The 6225-nt window shown below is 42.5% G+C and overlaps 1 pseudogene; it reads left to right on the forward strand.

The window, feature by feature from the left end:
* The window catches only part of LOC111530443, a 4547-nt pseudogene extending 3687 nt beyond the window's left edge, over positions 1–860 (forward strand).
* Positions 861–6225: the final 5365 nt, after the last annotated feature.

The following is a 6225-nucleotide window of genomic DNA, read 5'->3' on the forward strand; positions in this document are numbered from 1 at the left end:
AGAATTGCTTGAACCCTGGAGGCGGAGGTTGCAGTGAGCTGAGATCACGCCACTGCACTCTGGCCTGGGGACAGAGCAAGACTTAGTCTAAAAAGAAAAAAAAGAAAGACAGGAAGGCAGCATAAAGGCTTGCAAAAAAAACCCACAAAAAATAAAAACAAATAAACAAAAAGCAGATAAGTCAAAAGTGTCTGCAGCTGAGTCCCTGATGGTTGACACTGAAATGGACGTGAGCTTTTATCTTGACAAAGCATTAAAGACTTTATATTGACTTGGCCTTAAAGACTCACAGGAGGGCAGGACGCAGTGGCTTATGCCTGTAATCCCAACACTTTGGGAGGCTGAGGTGAACGGATCACCAGAGGTCAGGAGATCAAGATCAGCCTGGCCAACATGGTGAAACTATGTCTCTACCCAAAATACAAAAATTAGAGTGCGGCCCGTCCTGTCCTTGCCATGAGGCACCAGTGTCCAGAAAGGTGTTCATTCAGCGGGACTGCAGCAGTGGCACACACTGCCAGATCCAGACCGAGCTCCCCTAGGAGCTGGAGAACCGGATTGATAGGCAGCAGCTTGAAGAAATAGTTCGAACTCTAAATAACCTTTATGCAGAAGCAGAGAAGCTTGGCAGCCAATCATATCTCAAAGGTTCTTTGGCTTGTTTAACAGCATATACCATCTTCCTATGCATGGAAACTCATTATGAGAGGGTTCTGAAGAAAGTCTCCAAACACATTCAAGGGCAGAATGAGAAGATCTATGTTCCACAAGGCCTCTTCCTGACAGACCCCGTTGAGTGAGGACTGAGAGTTATTGAAATTAGCATTTATGAAGACAGAGCCATGAGCCACAGAAGATAAACCATAGAATTAAATATCCCACTTCCAGCCAGGCCCCTCATGTATCCATTGGCTGACCGCAGTGTCCCTACCTCCTCTCCAGAGCATCATTCCTTTCTATCTGCCGCTAGATCCAGGGTGCCATTTACTCCAAGGACTTACTTTGTAGCATTCCACACCTGGAGTGACCTCTAGTCTCTCAGCATCCACTTTGTGTCTCTAAATTGTGTAGGACTCTGTAATCTTTGGACTAGTTTCTGAGAAAACACAATGAAGCATTTCACTTTTTTTATTCAAGGCCATTTAATAAAATGCAGCTGGTCAGCCCAGCGCAAAGCTTATTATCTGCCACCAGTACATACCATTGGTTCTCTTCATTCCCTGGGGCAGCTTCTCAGGTAGCTTTAGACCTCAACAAGTTGTATCTTCACCAGTGTTCCATCTTGTTCCCCTAGATTAATAAAATGCTTTTCTGCAGGATTTTGGCAAGGGTTGGTTGTGGCTGTGGTTGTGCTAATGCACCTCCTAGATTTCAAAGATTTACCGGTTTTACCATAACTCAAATCTTAAGATCTGTTTCTACTATTCGGTTCTTCAAACTGAAGCTCATTGAAAAAATAATGTATAATGTTATTTGTTTTATTATAGCAATTATTCCTCATTAAAGCAGTATTTAATGCAATTTCCAGTTATTTCTTTGGAGAATTTTATATCATTGTTGCATTACCTTGAATGTTGTGAAGATGTGATGTGTGTTGCTTATCACAAAAATCAGTAAGCACAATAAAGTGGATGCCAAACCATCAAACACATAGATGTTCCTGCTGTGTCCCTGGATATGTAATAAGCAGGTATAAAAAATATTTTAGGCTGGGCATGGTGGCAGCCTGGGCAACAGAGCTAGACTCTGTCTCAAAAAAAAAAATCACAATAATAAATATTTTAATTACAGTTTTCCTATAAATATAGCTTATGAGAAAAAACTTGATAGGAATAATACTGTATATTACTAATTTTTAACTATCCCTATGCAAACCTTATGACTCACAGAGTTTTCTCATATACAGTATTCAGTGCACATTATGATCGGCTCAAGTACAGTAAGTTACTTCTAAGTAAAACTCTCAAATCTGAGTCCCTATTTGTAGCTCTGCTTTTGGCTGTACATTTCTAGGATCAGGGCTGCTTATGCCTTTGCGTTCATCCTTGGGGTTTGAGAGCACTGTATTTGGGAGCGAGTTTAAAAATACATTAGGAGAGGGAAACCATTAAAAATTTCACTGTCAGAGATATTGCAGGTGCTAATACTGGATTTCGTCTTTTCAGATTTAATTTCTTTTATGGGTCTGACTGGGCGTGGTGGCTCACGCCTGTAATCCCAGCACTTTGGGAGGCTGAGGAGGGTGGATCATGAGGTCAGGAGACTGAGACCCACCTGGCTAACATGGTGAAACCCCGTCTCTACTAAAAATACACAAAATTAGCTGGGCGTGGTGGCAGGCGCCTGTAGTCCCAGCTACTCAGGAGGCTGAGGCAGGAGAATAGCGTGAACCCGGGAGACGGAGGTTGCAGTGAGCTGAGATCGTGCCACTGCACTCCAGCCTGGGCAACAGAACGAGACTCTGTCTCAAACAAACAAACAAAAAATTTATTTTATGAGTCTGTTAATCATTCAATAATTCCCATAAGTATGTGTAATATTTCAATTGTGTAAAACTCGTTTGTTACTTTAAAGCCTGTAATAGTGTGTTTGTGTTTTCAACCCGTTGATAACTTTGCTGAAATATTAACACATTAATAAAACTTTTCTTAAAAAAAAATAAACAAAAATAAAAATACAAAAATTAGCCAAGCGTTGTGGTGCATGTCTGTAATCCCAGCTACTCGAGAGGCTAAGGCAGGATAATCACTTGAACCCAGGAGGTGGAGGTAGCCGTGAGCCAAGATCACACCACTGTATTCCAGCCCAGGCAATTAAAAGAAAAAAAAAAAAAAAGCCCGGGCGCTGTGACTCACACCTGAAATCCCAGCACTTTGGGAGGCCGAGGCGGGTGAATCACATGGTCAGGAGATGGAGACCATCCTGGCTAACATGGTGAAATCCCGTCTCTACTAAAAATACAAAAAGTTGGCCTGGCGCAGTGGCGGGTGCCTCTAGTTCCAGCTACTCGGGAGGCTGAGGCAGGAGAATGGCATGAACCCAGGAGGCGGAGGTTGCAGTGAGCCAAGATCGTGCCACTGCATTTCAGCCTGGGTGACAGAGCAGACTCTGTCTAAAAAAAAAAAAAAGGAAATATCAATAAAGAGATAGAAAACCTGAAAAAGAAACTAAGAACAAATTTTGCAACTAAAAAGTATAACAAATAAAATGACAAATGGGCAGAATCAATGATATAGTTTGAATGCTTGTCCTCCCAGACCTCATATTTAAATGTAATCCCAATGTTGGAGGTGGGCCCTGGTGGGAGGTGTTTTGGTCATGGGGACAGATCCCTTACAAATGGCTTAGTGTTCTCCTTGCAACAGTGAGTAAGTTATTGTGGGATCTGGTTGTTGAAAAGCGTGTGGCACCTCCTTCGTCTCTCTCTTGCTCCTGCTCTTGCTGTGTGATGGGCTGGCTCTCCACCTTCCACCATGATTGTAAATAAGCTTCCTGAGGCCTCACCAGAAGCAGATGCCGGCACCATGCTTCCCACAAAGCCTGCAGAACCATGAGCCAATGAAACCTCTTTTCTTTGTGAATTATGCAGTCTTAGGTATTCCTTTATAGGAACACAAAGAATGGCCTAATACAAAAAAAGAATGAGCAAATTTGAAGAAAGGACTATGGAAATTATTGAGTCTGAGGAATAGAAAGAAAAAAGCTTGAGGAAAAGTGAACAGAGCCTAAGAGACCTGTGGGAAACCATCATGTGCACCAAAGTATGCATGGTGAAAGTTCCAAAGGAGAAGGGGGGTAGGTGCTGAGAGAATATTTGAAGAAATAATAGCTGAAAACTTCCCAAATTTGACAAAAGGCATAAATATAAAAAATCCAAGAAGTTCAATGAACTCCAAGTAAGATGAACTCAGAGACCCGTAGTGAGACACATTATAATTAAAGTTTAGAAAGCCAAGGAGAGAACCTTGAAAAGAGCGTGAGAGAAGCAACTCCACATGCAAGGAATCCTCAATAAGATGAAAATCAGCAGATTTCTCATCAGAAGCTATAGAGATCAAAAAGTTAACACAGTGAAGTGGTAAAAGAAAAAGCTGTCAACTAAGTATCTTATATCCATCAAAACTATCCTTCAAAAGTGAGGGAGTGGCCAGGTGTGGTGGCTCACGCCTGTAATCCCAGCACTTTGGGAGGCCAAGGAGGGCAAATCACGAGGTCAGGAGTTTGAGACCAGCCTGACCAACATGGTGAAATCCTGTCTCTACTAAAAATATAAAAATTAGCCAGGTGTGGTGGCACATGCCTGTAATCCCAGCTACTCAGGAGGCTGAGGCAGAAGAATTGCTTGAACCTGGGAGGCAGAGGTTGCAGCGAGCCAAGACTGTGCCACTGTACTCCAGCCTGGGTGACAGAGTGAGACACTGTCTCCAAAAAAAAAAAAAAAAGTGAGCAAGATATTAAGACATTCAAGATAAACAAAAGCTGAGGGAGTTTGGGCCAGGGGTGGTGGCTCACGCCTGTAATCTCAGCACTTTGGGAGGCCGAAGTGGGCGGATCACCTGAGGTGATCGAGAGTTCGAGACCAGCCTGACCAACATGGAGAAACCCCATCTCTACTAAAAATACAAAATTAGCTGAGTGTGGTGGCGCATGCTTGTAATCCCAGCTACTCAGGAGGCTGAGGTAGGAGAATTGCTTGAACCCAGGAGGCGGAGTTTGCGGTGAGTTGAGATAGCACCATTACACTCCAGCCTGGGCAACTGAGCGAAACTCTGTCTCAAAAAAAAAAAAAAAAAAAAAAAGCTGACCGGGCACGGTGGCTCACACCTGTAATCCCAGAATTTTGGGAGGCCAAGGCGGGCGGATCATGAGGTCAGGAGTTTGAGACCAGCCTGACCAACATGATGAAACCCTGTCTCCACTAAAAACACAAAAATTAGCTGGGCATGGTCACAGATGCCTGCAATCCCAGCTACTCAGGAGGCTGAGGCAGGAGAATCTCTTGAACCCGGTGGTAGAGGCTGCAGTGAGCCAAGATTGCACCACTGCACTCCAGCCTGGATGACAGAGCAAGATTCTGTCTCAAAAAAATAATAAAAAATAAAAACCTCATTGCACTGGCTAGACTATTTTGTACGAAAAAAGAGAGAATATCTTGTACAGTGCTGAATAGAAGTGACGGCAGTGGACATTCCTGTCTTGACCTGATCTTTAGGGAAAGCATTTAGTCTTTCACCATCAAGCATGTCGTTACTTGTAGGTTGTTTGATGGTGCCCTTTATCAGTTTGAGGAAGTTCCCTTCTATTCCTAATTTGCTGAATTGATCCTGTCAAACACTTCTCTGAATCTATTGAGAGGTATTCTGAATCTAATGGTTTTCTTTTTTAGTTTAATAAAGGAGTTGCATTGATTGTTTAAAAATAGCCTTATTGAGATATAATTTATATAGCATAAAATTCACACATTTACAATGCACAATTCAGTGATTAGTACACTCAAAAGTTATGCAACCATTTGCCGCAACGTAATTTAAAAACATTTTCATAGGTGGGGCATGGTGGCTCACGCCTGCAATCCCAGCACTTTGGGAGGCCAAGGTGGGCAGATCACAAGGTCAGGAGTTTGAGACCAGCCTGGCCAACATGGTGAAACTTTGTCTCTACTAAAGATACAAAACAATTGGCCAAGTGCGTGGCTGATGCCTCAAAAAAAAGAAAAAAAGAGATGCAAAAAAATTAGTGGGGCGTGGTGGCACACACCTGTAATCCCAGCTACTTGGGAAGCTGAGGCAGGAGAATTGCTTGAATCTGGGACACAGAGGTTGCAGTTAGCTGAGATCACACCATTGCACTCCAGGCTGGGTGACAGGGTGAGACTCCATCTCAAAAGAAGAAAAGAAAATAACATTTCCATAAAATAACTCCACAGCTATTAGCAGTCTAAAACTATTTTCTTCCATGCTGTGGATTGTCTTTTCACTTTCTTGGTTGCATCATTTGCAGCAAAAATGTTTTGATTTTGATGAAGTCCAACGTATTTTTTTTTACTTTGTTTTTTGTACTTTTGGTGTCATATCTTAAAAAACATTACCTAGCCCAAGGTCATAAAGATTCACTCTTAATTTCAGCTCTTAAATTTAAGTCTATGGTCCAGTTTGAGTTAGTTTTTCTATATGGGGTGAGGCAAGGGTGCAAATGATTCTTTTGCATGTGGATATGTAGTTACCG

The sequence above is a fragment of the Piliocolobus tephrosceles genome, unplaced genomic scaffold (genome assembly GCF_002776525.5).
Source record: "Piliocolobus tephrosceles isolate RC106 unplaced genomic scaffold, ASM277652v3 unscaffolded_74, whole genome shotgun sequence".
Taxonomy (NCBI): Eukaryota; Metazoa; Chordata; class Mammalia; order Primates; family Cercopithecidae; genus Piliocolobus; species Piliocolobus tephrosceles.